Source organism: Procambarus clarkii, chromosome 14 (assembly GCF_040958095.1).
Source record: "Procambarus clarkii isolate CNS0578487 chromosome 14, FALCON_Pclarkii_2.0, whole genome shotgun sequence".
Classification (NCBI taxonomy): domain Eukaryota; kingdom Metazoa; phylum Arthropoda; class Malacostraca; order Decapoda; family Cambaridae; genus Procambarus; species Procambarus clarkii.
Genome location: NC_091163.1, coordinates 42,337,001 through 42,351,733, shown reverse-complemented (window position 1 = coordinate 42,351,733; position 14,733 = coordinate 42,337,001). Strand labels below are relative to the sequence as shown.

General features: G+C 45.9%; 1 long non-coding RNA gene across 1 annotated transcript in view; it reads right to left on the bottom strand.

Annotated features, from left to right (window-relative positions):
- Positions 1-11,411: 11,411 nt before the first annotated feature.
- LOC138364614 (uncharacterized) overlaps positions 11,412-14,733 on the bottom strand; it is a 17,688-nt gene continuing 14,366 nt past the window's right edge. The window contains exon 2 of the long non-coding RNA XR_011228482.1: positions 11,412-13,743. This is a non-coding gene — a long non-coding RNA (uncharacterized lncRNA). The remainder of the gene's footprint in view (positions 13,744-14,733) is intronic.

The window sequence follows — 14,733 nt, the reverse complement described above, 5'->3', positions numbered from 1 at the left end:
CAGAGTTGGATATTGTTCTAATAGCAGCTTTGTGTTGGGTAATTAGAGGACGTAAGTGATTTTGGGTAGTAGAACCCCAAGCACAAATACCATAGTTGAGATAAGGATAGATAAGGGAGTAATAGAGAGTCACCAGGGCAGGGCGTGGTACATAATATCTGATCTTAGAAAAGATCATATTTAAAGAAAAGATTCTATTTAAAGGACTCTTTAATGTCAACTATTCCTTTGTTCTTAAGTATTTAAGCCCTTTCCTCGGGCTTGGTCCTGCTTTTTCTGTCAGTTGCCGTTAAGCGACGTTTCTCTTCTCACTTCCCTGTTATTGTCGTTTCATCTCCAGCCTCACGGCCCCCCCCCCTCCTGCCGCCCGGTTCGGGGGCGTGCCTAGGCTCCGCGCTCCTTGCTGCTGTTGCTCTCCTCCTTCGTCAGTTCCTCTCCAGCCCTTATCAAGCTTTGGTTATCTGTCCGTTATTCTCACCCACTATGGTAACTTAATTTTACCTTTGCATTTGTTTACTTATGTATGTGACGTTTGCTGGTGCGGCAGCTGGGTCTCCCTGCCAGCTTTTTTTTTCCCCCGTTAGTCCTACCGATGCTTACTTTTCATCTTTCCGCAGTGGCGAGAAGCCGGAACACGCAGCAACTGCAACACGGAAGAGGGCTCGGGCGACGTCGATGCGAGGACAACAGTGCAGTGGTGCGAGCTAGGACAACAGTGCAGTGGTGCGAGCTAGGACGCAGCCGGCCAGGACGAAATCCACCTGTTTCGCCTCCCCCTCCTTGGGGGCCTCCTCGGGCGGCTCGGATACGGATGGCGATCACACTTCCCAGAAGGCCCCTGCTGGCAAAGCGGCGGGTGGCACAGCGTCGCAGCCTCCACCCCTTTCGGCCGACGAATGGACGATGCTGCAGGCGCTCATCGCGCAGGCTCGGGAGCCCTCTCATGTCACAAGCTTTCTGGGCATGGGGACCACCGAGGCCGACCCTGCCGCGGCTGCCACAGCCGTCCTGCCTCCCCACCGACCGTCGCCCACGGACCAGGGCCAGGGGACATACGTCGAGGCGACGTGCGAGCTCCTCCAGTCTGTCTTCTTACAATGAGTCCCCCAAAGAGAGAGCGCCCCCTCCCCCTCTTACTAGCCCCGGGCCGGGGCAACTCCGGGCGACCCCGGGCTACAGCATCCCACTCTTGGGCGTGCACGTCCCACAGGCCCTTCGGGAGAAGGTCTGGGAAAACAAGTATGTGGACCTCAGGCAATTGCTTGCCTACGAATGGGAAGCAAGATCTTTAGAGTCCCACTCTGCGCCAAACCCTGACGCCCAGGCGGCTGGTAAGAAGCAGCCACCCCTGACGCTGGACCAGTGGGCGCATGGCCTCAACATTTACGCGACTATCTACGTCGAGAAGCACCCAGCGGAGGCCCAGGCGCTGTACACCTATGCACGTTACGTGAAGACCATGAAGACGACCCTCAAAGGCGACTGGATGTGGTACGACAAGGCCTTCAGGTGGGACAGGGAGAGGTCGGGCTGTTCATGGTTGGACTACAGGCTGGACTTGTAATTTCACTCTGTGCAACACCTCACCCAGGCCGCTGCTTAGTTGACGTGGCGACCGGCAGCCCTTACTCTCTCTAGCGCCCGGGTAGCAGGGCTCCCCTCAGGCTACTGCTTCGCTTACCACTCGGGGGGGACCGGGCTGCACTTTCACCTCATGTTCATTCAAGCACTACTGCCCGCGCTGCCGAAGGAGGAACCCTGCCTACAGCCCATGTCCTCCAGCACGGCCCCACGACGAATCCACCCAGGAGCAGCGCCCCCGTCGCCACCCACAGGTTAGGGGCTCGAAGAGCTAGGCTTGACTCCAACTGGTTACGCCCCTCATTCTTTGGACTTGGCGGGGCCCTCAGCCGCCTCTAGAAGGGCTTGCCGAACGGCGCTAATGGCGGTCGGCAGGTGGAAGAGTGACTTTTACTTCCTAGTTGGGTAGCCGAAGTTGCTCTGCCACCCTGAGGTTTTCCCTCGCGGCCAGTGGGCACTCGCCCTTCGGGGGGGGGGGGGGGGTACAGCGCCGGTCCCCAAGTGTTCCGCTGTCCGCAGCTACTACTTTGACTTTACAGCCATTCTACTAGTAAGCCCTACCTTAAGTCAGGAAATTCTTTCTCCTTATTCCTTGGCGGCACGGCCTCTGGCCTGGGGTTATTTTCTTCTACAAATTCATATCAGGCTTTTCCAGTCTCTATGTAATTTTCTGCCGCCTGATTATTTTCCATTTTCCAGCTAGGGTTTAGCATTATGTTATGTTGTTCACTTATATTTACTCATGGTGTTCTGACTGTTATACTTAGAGTTAGATTTATGTTACATTCTCCTCACCGCTAATTCTAGACAATAGGCCATTAGGTTTCTGCAGAGTTTGTTACTAGGCTATAAGATTACTTTTATTTTACTACGGCTGTACAATTTAAGTTGTTTCTGTGTACTTTGAGTTAGCCACGGCTATGTTATACAATTGTTAAGACTTACTTAGATGCCTGTTTTACTAATGAAGAAATTATTTACCTGTACTTCTGTAACGGGGGGTGGGGGGGTGTAGCTCTATCTAGTCCATTATTCCACCCCCCAGTTAACTAACGAGGCCGGGGGAAACAGCTCTCTCTAGTCCGTTATCCCGTCCTCAGTTAGCTAACTATTCTAGAGCACTCCCAGAGTTCCTAAGGCAGCCTCTCTCGTTCAACACCTTGTAACCTAGGTATTCGACTACCTAGGTGCTAAGACTACAAGGCGTCGTAACTGGATCAGTTACCCGAAACTCTAGAGAGAACTCTAGAATACAGAATCATTGCCACAACCGTATAAGAGGAAACGAAAGGAAAGAAATGAATAGTGAAGTGATTAGTGAGGGTTTGGGGTGAGAGGTAGAGAGGTGGGAGGAGCGAGGAGGGTCATTAGTTGAAAGTGAGAGTTCAGAGAGGGGTGGAGGGAGAGGAATAGATAGGTAGTAGTAGAAGAGTAGAAAGTAGACGTAGAAGAGTAGATAGTAGAAGACGAAATGCTGCCACCATCCATTCATGATCATTACATACAAGACAAGGAATGGAACTTGTCTGTATCACAAAATTCTCAAAAGATGTTATCATGAGTTCATTATTAGTATGTTCCCTCTGTACCATGTATCAACTCCAAACAAGTACTCATTAATATCTTGAATCTAGTAACCACCGAGGCTTTCTCACCTCAACTCAAAATCTCTAGGGAACAAAGTTAAACACAATTTAAATAATAAATTCATAATTATATTTCCCATGAAGTATCATAATTTAGCAATTCAATTAAAATGTTCCAGTTTAATATTTAAAGTGAGTCATCATCCAAGAATTCGAGAACCCTACAACTTGACTGCCCCTGATCGTCACACAACACTTGTAAAACACGACCAAGTCACCTAAATGTTCACTCACCGAGGACTGAGTCTAAGTTGAATAGAGAGGGGGGGGGGGGGGTCTGTAGTTGACAGAGACTCCCGCCCTGCCGGCCGACAGCCTCCCTGCTCTGATCGTCTGCTGTTCTCTTGATTAATGCTCCTTTCTGGATAGTTCTCCGAGTTTATATTGGGGAACCTAGTAGCTAACTCCGCCCACAAATAGATAGCCTCCGGCACTACCAAGCCACTCCTTAAACGTCGGCTTGTTTGAAGGCTACCAGACTACAATTAAGAGCTTAGCGGAAGCAAGGTGAAATTCTCATGATCTGACCTCAGGTCACTTGAGGTCATTAACGGTTAGAGGTGTGAGATCTCCGCCGACAACTTGGCGCCTTTCCAAATCCCTGTCTGTGACTCATATTCTATATATATTTTAAATAAACTAACCCAAACACTTTTACAGTGTTACATCTCCCCTTCTCCCCGAAAATAAAGTTTTTGCAACACTGCTAAAGCAAGCTAGCTGTGTGCGACAACTTTATTAACGAAAAGAATACATCCTAGCTAAACAAATATACATCATCCTACTCTAAAAAATGAAATATGTAGACAGACGTCCATTGTCTCTGGCTGGGCGACGTCACTGCTTGGTCTTGTAGATAATCCTGTACCACATTTCTTCAACACAACTGCCTCCGTCGCTTCTCCGTCGTTAACGCACAACAACACTTGGTCAACCCGAAAGCCGTTACTACTTGAACTGCGCACAGGACCGTGGAATTCGGTTGTCCCAGCTGATCTGTAATTGGCCCTACGTCAGTCACCATGAGAGACGTATATTGGGGTTCTTCACAGCTATAGGGACTACAAGTTTCGAGACCTTCATATAGTTGCCAACAGTAGAAATCCCATCCTACTCTTCTTCCTCCCTGTTGCTCCAGCACGCCTCCTTCAGAGAGCTACTTCTGACAGCCACATCAAGTCCGCATGACACAGGATGAATCACTCAACAGAGCAACATGCTTGCAGGAGGGGCGGCCAGTTAAGGCAACCGATCCTGTCTTGCAATTACGCTCCCTGCAATGATGCTGATACCAGCAAGGGACACGAGGCATCGTGTCTCACTCAGCTTGTCTTATCTTCTCTTCTTTCTTCTCTCTATTTCTTCTCTCTCTTTCTTCTTTCTTCTTTCTTCTTTCTTCTCTTCTTCTTTCTTCTTTCTTCTTCTCTTCTTCTTCTCTTCTCTCTTCTTCTCTTCTCTTCTCTCTTCCTCCTCCCATGGGTCTTAGACAAGCGACCTGGGGTCCATTGGGGGTCTGTCCGTCCTGGGGTCCATCCTGGGTAGACCGATGTTGGTGGGACAGACTGGAGTCGTTATTGCTCCTCTTCCATCATTACTGGGTCGTCTGGGGTCGTCTGCAGAACGACCTGGGGTCCACTGGGTAGACCAATGTTGACTGACCGAGAGGGCTGCATCTTGGGGTCCCCTGGGGTGGTGATGGTGGTGGAGCCGTGACCTCCAGGTAGTGGGCTGGTCGTGGTGGTGGTGATTAACGCCCGTGAGTGTGGTACACAGCAGCCGTCTCCCTCTTTTGTATGTGCGTCTCTCCTCTCTTCTGGCTCCCACCTGTGGGTGAACAGAAAGGCGACAATATCGTGCTCCCAAGATATGTTATGTGACCCTGTAGTTTGTATAGGGTTACACAGTCTAGTCATACCGCTCTCCTCCTGGCAACAACTACACTTAAATTTTTAAAATAATCCAATTAACACTGAATGATATTGACTTGGTGGAACATAAAACAGTAACTGAGTAAAGTTTAGAGAAGAGAGAATAAGGTCATCACTACCTTTAACTTTTCACAAAAAAACAACACTAATAGACAAAACACTAGCCTAAACTTAACTGTACCGTTCCTAATCTTAAGTACATAATTAACCATTACTCCCACCCTTAACCTACAGCCACCTACGTGACCCAGAGTGTCTCCCTAGCTTCTCCGCCGGTCAACAACCCCAAACTGTTGCCACCCCTGTGACCAGACTATCTAACGTCGAGCGTCCCCAACGTGAAGTCTACTGACATACTAAGCCTCCCCCTAGTATGCTGTACAAGACCAGTACACCTCGGGTTATTGCGTTCAAATGGAGTAAAACAGTCGATCGCAATAATCTGAGCAGAACCACTACTTAAACTATTTAAAAACTACACCTGCCACTCCCCACTGACCTGGAGACCAGCGGTGGCTGGGTGTCCCCGTGGGACATGCGAGGTCACCTGTCACACTCAGCTGACCTGCACTACCAACACCGCTAAGTTCCCAAATCGCCAAATATTATTACTAACATAAATCACTACACACGCAAGTTCTGGTGAACATTCCCTGAACACCACAAAACTCACAAAATCGCTAAACCACAACACCAGAGAATCACAATCTCCTAACCTGAAAACTCGCTAAATCGCGAAAGTAAACACCTGTCAAGATCTCCCTGATAGCGCCTGAGCGGCAAAAAGACACGTGGGACTGAACAATGTTCAAAAGAACACCAACATAAACATTGTTCAACACCGCTGCCAACATTGTAACGGGGGGTGGGGGGTGTAGCTCTATCTAGTCCATTATTCCACCCCCCAGTTAACTAACGAGGCCGGGGGAAACAGCTCTCTCTAGTCCGTTATCCCGTCCTCAGTTAGCTAACTATTCTAGAGCACTCCCAGAGTTCCTAAGGCAGCCTCTCTCGTTCAACACCTTGTAACCTAGGTATTCGACTACCTAGGTGCTAAGACTACAAGGCGTCGTAACTGGATCAGTTACCCGAAACTCTAGAGAGAACTCTAGAATACAGAATCATTGCCACAACCGTATAAGAGGAAACGAAAGGAAAGAAATGAATAGTGAAGTGATTAGTGAGGGTTTGGGGTGAGAGGTAGAGAGGTGGGAGGAGCGAGGAGGGTCATTAGTTGAAAGTGAGAGTTCAGAGAGGGGTGGAGGGAGAGGAATAGATAGGTAGTAGTAGAAGAGTAGAAAGTAGACGTAGAAGAGTAGATAGTAGAAGACGAAATGCTGCCACCATCCATTCATGATCATTACATACAAGACAAGGAATGGAACTTGTCTGTATCACAAAATTCTCAAAATGTTATCATGAGTTCATTATTAGTATGTTCCCTCTGTACCATGTATCAACTCCAAACAAGTACTCATTAATATCTTGAATCTAGTAACCACCGAGGCTTTCTCACCTCAACTCAAAATCTCTAGGGAACAAAGTTAAACACAATTTAAATAATAAATTCATAATTATATTTCCCATGAAGTATCATAATTTAGCAATTCAATTAAAATGTTCCAGTTTAATATTTAAAGTGAGTCATCATCCAAGAATTCGAGAACCCTACAACTTGACTGCCCCTGATCGTCACACAACACTTGTAAAACACGACCAAGTCACCTAAATGTTCACTCACCGAGGACTGAGTCTAAGTTGAATAGAGAGGGGGGGGGGTCTGTAGTTGACAGAGACTCCCGCCCTGCCGGCCGACAGCCTCCCTGCTCTGATCGTCTGCTGTTCTCTTGATTAATGCTCCTTTCTGGATAGCTCTCCGAGTTTATATTGGGGAACCTAGTAGCTAACTCCGCCCACAAATAGATAGCCTCCGGCACTACCAAGCCACTCCTTAAACGTCGGCTTGTTTGAAGGCTACCAGACTACAATTAAGAGCTTAGCGGAAGCAAGGTGAAATTCTCATGATCTGACCTCAGGTCACTTGAGGTCATTAACGGTTAGAGGTGTGAGATCTCCGCCGACAACTTGGCGCCTTTCCAAATCCCTGTCTGTGACTCATATTCTATATATATTTTAAATAAACTAACCCAAACACTTTTACAGTGTTACACTTCTACTACGTAATAAATAAGCCCCCATACTGTTGGTGTCTTCCTTCCCCTGATCAGAAAATGTATGCAACATCTTTTGATATGTTAATAACTTACTTTGTATCATTAACTTTGCTTTGTGCTACAAGCATATGGTAGACATCCTTTATTCATTCATTTTAAAGAAAAGGAGGGATGTCATGTTCATAGCAAACAGCACCATCATTTGTATGTGCTGCGTTTCATACGCCAGCGGTATGTAAACAACAGAAGGCGTACAGGACGCCCGCCAAGCTTGGAAGCTGCTAGTCATGTATTGAAGTCTGTAACCAAGCAATGGCTTTATATCAACCCTACAATCAAGACTTCCCCAGCAACACACAACACCACAAGGAGTATCAGAATTAATGGTGGAAACAAGATTTCCAACTCTCACATTTAGCTCTACAGATGGTCCTACGAGCCACCGCACTCGCTTTCCGGAAGAAAATAAAAGAATCAGCCGTTTGCCGGCGTCGGTGTTTCTTCCAGGCTGCACGCTTACACCGGACAGCCCGAGCACAGTCCGCATTCCACCAGGGAACACACTTCCACGAGCCCCGGGAGGGAGAGCGAGAGATAGAGGGGAGGGCAGCATCGAATATGGTGTCATGAAAAAGGAGGGGCTGGTGGGATGGGCAAAGCGGAGAGGTCAGAAAGAGTAGTATGGAGGGTAAGTAGATTACAATCAGGCTTTGGCAAACTGCCGCCTAGGAAAGGAGAGGGGGAGGGTGAAAAGAGAAAAAGGAGACAAGGATTTGGAAAATGGTCACTGTTATGTAGGTCATCAAGAACCCGCCATGTGAAATTTAAGTAAAGAGAAGACGAGCAGAGAGAAAGATCAAGACAGGAAAGGGTGCGAGTGTGGGTATCCACGTAAGTGGATTCACCAGAATTCAGAAGAGACAGAGAAGAAGAGAGGACAAACGGTTCGAGAAGGCAGCGCCGGGTGTTTGTCAGAGCATCACCCCAGACCGACAGTTGAAATCACCCAACAGGAGCACAGGTTCTGGTAAGGAGTCCAACAAGCGCATAAGATCAGGAAGGGAAAGCGGGACATTTGGAGGGAGATAAATTGAACAGACCGAATATCATTTACTCACAAAGATATGGGCCACAGAACATTGGAGAGGCGACGGAAAAAGTAGGGGGATGAAGGAAATATCAGTACAAATCAAGAAGGCAGTAGAATTACGGGCCCCAGCAGGAGCTGGAGGGGGGGGGGGGGAGAAAGGAATAACCACGAAAGCGACCAGGACGAGCACCAAGCATCGGCTCCTGGGGACATACACAAAGTGGTGAAAACTGTGTTATCAAAAGTTGGAGTTCATGGAAGTTGGCATAAAATCCACGAATATTCCATTAAAAATATACATTATCCAAAGGAGGAAGAACAGCAAGAGAGCACAATGAGGAGACAAATGTAAAGATGAACACAGTATATTAAAGAAGATCAAGACCGGATCAGTGAGATCAGGGTTAGGGGGCAAAGGTAAATTTAGCAAAGACGATGGAGGCGAGGGAGTGGGTGGACGGACAGGGTCCGGAGCCGAGGAGGAAATGGAGAGGAGCGGTCAAGGCAATCAGGGGGAAGGGGTTAGAAACGGGAGTGCACCACAACAAGGGCAGCAACTGAGAGAGCATCGAGGGCTAAGGGAAGCAACATAGTCGGGACAGAGGGCTCGACCACTGAAATGGGAGGGGATGCAGTGTTAAAGTTGGAGTCAGAGGGTGGGAAGTAAGCCACGCCTTCTTACCTGCTGGGGAGGAGAAGGAGAGGAGTCAGGCTTACGCTTCTGACTTAACGAGACAAGTGTGCCAGCAACAGCGTACTGGGTGACAGCCTCCATAGTCTCAACAGGAGGAGAACGGGAGCAAACAAGAAGATTGCTGGGAGGATGATGGACAACTGCCTGGACAGACAGGCAGCGTTGATTGTCAAGGGACAAAGGGAGGGCTGGGAAGAAGGATCGGGGGGAGATGGGAAAGAAGACACAAGATACACGGCAGACTGGGAAGGAAGGAGGGAAATACCAGATGGAGAACCTGGAGGAAACCGTGGTTCAGAACGTAAGGGAGCAGATGAGGTGGAGGTTGGTGTGTCCGGGTCTAAGGCCTGGAAGCACTTGTGAGACTGAGAAAGGAGGGAAGGGCGAGGAGAGATGGAACGTAGAACACGAGCATAAGATACGTTAGTGACGAAGAGTTACGGCGGACTTGGCACCTTGCCCCAGGAAAAGACAAACGATCGCAGTGCTTCAAATTGAGGATGGCTTCCTCAAATTTGTAGTGTATACACTTGCGGGTAGGGATGGGCGTCACCGCAGTTGAGGCAGCGAGCCTGGGAAGAAGAGCACTCAGCTTTAGAGTGATCAGAGTCCCCGCACATGGGGCATAAAAGATACCACACTTGTGCATTTGAGGGTACCATGCCCGAGTTTCCAGCACTTATTACAAAACCTAGGAGAGGGAATGTACTCCTGAACAGAGCATCTGGTACCAGCAATAATTACAGAAGGCGGAAGGGTTCTGCTATTGAAAGTGGCTGGCGAAGAGGCTGGCGACGACGTCCATGAGGGGGTAGAGTGAACGTATCAACGTGGAGGACAGAATGACGTTGTGCTTCAAGGATATGTTTAATATCCTCGTGACAATCTTTCAGGTCCCTAACACCAGTCGCAACATGGTGCGGGAGGATAACAGTGCCAACACTGGCTTTAACCGAGCATTTTTGGAGACCCTGACAGGGGGCTCCTCAATGCAGGACAATACGGCTAAGCGGTGGCTAGGTCGGCGTTGAGAACCCCCAGAGGGGGTAAAAGACGTAGTAGTCACAATGAGAGATGGAGCCGTGCAAGGAGACGAGGTAGTCACCACTGGGGGGGGGGGGGGCTCGACACCCCAAGCAGTACCACAGCAGAGGGAGGGGAGCAGGGGGGTGGGAAAGTAGTCTGGTCTAGTCCCATTGTTAGGGAGAGGGGGCTACAGAGCCCGGTCTTCCATCACAGTCCGACTCAGGAGCCTGGTCGCCCACCCCATGAATCTGGGTTAGAGAGGTCATTTCGGTTTCCATATGTCATGCAGTTTAAAAAAAAAGTCTATGGCCTGGAACCAAGAAATGGATACCACCTACCAGGGCAGCCAGGCTGAGCATGGGCTAGTGCAGGAAGGGTGCATCGTCCCCAGCAGTGCTTCCCTTTTTTTAACAGGGGAGTCCTACTGCTTCGTCCATTCTCATAAACTGGTGAAAGACCTCAGTCTCCTTATATAGTACCAGGCCACCATGGTGGTCTGGTACTAGAGTAACCATACCATGGGGGCCTGGTACTAGAGTAACCATACCATGGTGGCCTGGTTATCTTGAGATGATTTCGGGGATTTTTAGTGTCCCCGCGGCCCGGTCCTCGACCAGGCCTCCACCCCCAGGAAGCAGCCCGTGACAGATGACTAACACCCAGGTACCTATTTACTGCTAGGTAACAGGGGTATAGGGTTAAAGAAACTCTGCCCATTGTTTCTCGCCGGCACCTGGGATCAAACCCAGGACCACAGGATCACAAGTCCAGCATGCTGTCTGCTCGGCCGACTGGCTCACTCGGTACTAGAGTACTAGAGTACCCTCCTGGTACTAGAGTAACCATACCATGGTGGCCTCCTGATACTAGAGTAACCATACCATGGTGGCCTGGTACTAGAGTAACCATACCATGGTGGCCTCCTGATACTAGAGTAACCATACCATGGTGGCCTCCTGATACTAGAGTAACCATACCATGGTGGCCTGGTACTAGAGTAACCATACCATGGTGGCCTGGTACTAGAGTAACCATACCATGGTGGCCTGGTACTAGAGTAACCATACCATGGTGGCCTGGTACTAGAGTAACCATACCATGGGCACCTGGTACTAGAGTAACCATACCATGGGCACCTGGTACTAGAGTAACCATACCATGGGCACCTGGTACTATAGTAACCGTTCTACAGTGGCCGGGCATTATATTAGCTTCCCATCCCAGACAAAGAACAAAACCTCACTGCACAGGAAAGGCAAAACAAAAACAAAATTTCAAAATTGACATGAGTTATTTATTGATGGTCAAAATACATGAGAGTATTGATTAATATAATCGTAATAGTACATGTGCAACATGCTAACATCAGGGAGATAGCTGTCCTGCCACTATATAGTACTGCCAACCTCTCGATATATCACCTTTTGTAAATAGTCTCCACTTAAAGCTCTAACAATAATTTACATGTAGATGTTACATGTAGAAAATTTACAGTGAACAGCTGGTGAGATTAAACAGCTAGAGAATGGTGTCATTTCTAGCCGCACCTGTACTGTTGGTTACATAAATATTTATTGATATTTTATAATTATTGAATAGCTTATCTTACCAATATTTGTTGATGTATTGTCATTACCAATATTGATATGTTATCAATTCACAATGAAACCACAGTGTGATACATCTATGAGAGAATATTGAAGCCATTTGATGGGAACTCACTTTGTACAGCTTCAATATGTTCTCATGCTACCAATGCCAGTATTTGTTGATGTACTGATGACTGCATAGTTTTACTGCAATAAATTTATCACAATGTGGTGGAGTACAGTATGTGCTCAAGGCTAACCACGAATGAAAAACTAAATGAGTTCTTTTGTACATTATTAACAACACATCTTTGAATGGACTAAGCAATCTTTTGTTTAGCGTCTCATATTTTTAGAAATTATAATATTTATGTACATAACTGTGTCATTAGTAAAACACACTATGCAAAGAGCTACATAAAACTACCACACAATAGAGGTGATATGATCACCACTTACAAAATAATAACAGGAATCGACCAAATTGACAAAGAGGAATTTCTGAAACCAGTAAATTCAAGAACAAGATGGCACAGATTCAAGCTAAGAGCTAAGGAAACAAAGGTGGTAAAAAAAATATTAGAAAATTTTCTTTTGCAGATTGGTAGACAGCTGGAAGAAGCTAAGTAAGAAAGAAGGTGGTGGAGGCCAAAACCTTCAGTAGTTTCAAAGCGTTATACAACAACGAGTGCTGGGAAGACGGGACACCTTGAGCGTAGCTCTCATCCTCTAACTACACTTAGGTAATTACATACACACATACCAGAAATGTGTCTGAAACATGCCTGCTAGAGTTTAAACCAGCCAAATAAAAAATTATTAGGACTTGAACAGAAGTGCGAAGGCCAGTACAGCAGTATAGGATGAAGGGAAGACAGATTCTTCCATTAGAAAATGATGGTTATCTTGAGATGTTTTCGGGACTTTAGTGTCCCTGCGGCCCGGTCCTCGACCAGGCCTCCATCCCCAGGAAGCAGCCCGTGACAGATGACTAACTCCCAGGTACCTATTTACTGCTAGGCAACAGGAGCATCAGGGTGAAAGAAACTCTGCCCATAGCTTCTCGCCGGTGCCCGGGATCGAACCCGGGACCACAGCATCACGTGTCCAGTGTTCTGTCCGCTCAGCCACCAGCTTCCTGGGATAAAAACCTGGGAGTGGACATTACCCGCAATCTGATGCTAGAAACTCACATTAGCAGAATAACATCTGCAATATGGCATACTGGCCAACATCCGTTTATCCTACAGAAAGTTGGACAAAGGGGCTTTCCGGGCCCTATATACAGCGTAGATGAGACCAACTCTAGTATATACATCCCCAGCATGAAACCCTCATCTGAAAAGGACAAGAACTAGAAAAGTTCCAAAGATATGAAGAGACTCATTCCTGAGATGAAAGATTTAAGCTATAAGGAAAGACTGAGAGAACTGGACCTTACCACATGGGAATAAAGGAGAGATAGTGGGGACATGATAAAAACATATAAGATTATAATGGAAACTAACAAGGTAGACAAAGGAGCAATGTTAAAAGCTAGGAAGAGTAGAATGAGGAGCCATAGATGGAAACTCGAGATGCAAATGAGTCGGAGACATCCAAAAGAACTTTTTCGGTGTTACAGCTCTCAATAAGTGGAATAGGTTAGATGTAGAAGTCGTTGAAGCTAATTCAATTCAAAGTTTTAAATGTAAATATGATAAAAGCAGGAGAAATGATCATTGCATTAATCTGAGAACATTCAGAAGGAATGTTCAGAAGTTCTAGTGGGATTACAAGCCTAGCTCGACCCTGCAAGCACATCTAGGCAAGTACACACTCAGACACACACATGCTTATATATATTACATATAGTTTATTGATAATAAACAGACAAAACTATAATTTAACCAACAAATAATGTTTTAGCAGCTTGGTGAGCCCTGACAGATGAGTGACTAGCTTTGGAACTCGGATGACCACTGGTGGCGAAACATGCACCAATATCTATAACCTCACACAGCTGTCCACTGGTTCTGGGATAAACAAAAAATGATCATTAAAGTTCTGATCCTTGTCACAAGGGTTTCTACAAACTTTGTCATGTAATTTTTAATAAATATTTGAATAAGTTTCTTTCTCAAATGTAACGTATTAACAGTAGAACAATTTTAAATACACTAGTATGTATTGAATTGCATGGCAGAACAAACCATTTTAGGTTTTTGAAGTTTCAGTATTGTACAAGCATTCTGTAATAAACAATGCATTCTTGTTAGATGTATTTTAAGCCCTCCTAAAACAGAGAAGTGGATTCCATAATCTGCTCAAAAATAGAGCCAATTTTTAAGGACATAAAACGGTCCAATACTTAAAACTAATATAGAGGCAGACTATTGTGATGGCACGGACAGCTTCACTAAACTTCTCACTGTGAGACCCTAACCACCACACCAGAGTTGCCACCAGGAACTAGACATTCTTCAACATGTTCGCTGACACGAGAGTTGTGCAGTCTTCAAAAAGTACCCCAATGTTATTGAGAAGAATTCCCTACCCACACACTCAACCCAGATTGTGTACATGCCATTAATGCACAACTATGGTACTTGTGTACACCCCAGCATAGAGGCTATGCTGCAACTTGGATTGGGAGGCACTTCCCTATAACATTAACAATGCAATAATATTCACTAAAATAATATATATATATTTATATATATATATATATATATATATATATATATATATATATAATTATATATATATATATATATAAAAATATATATATATATATATAATATATATATATATATATATATATATATATATTATATATATATATATATTATATATATATTATATATTATATATATATATATACACATACACATACATACAGAATATATAAATTATATTTATATGTATATATAGAAGTATTAAATCAAATACATAAAATGTAATTCTCCTTCACAGAAAATACTAAAAATACTGCAATGTTCTGATAAACTGATGGAAATCAACTC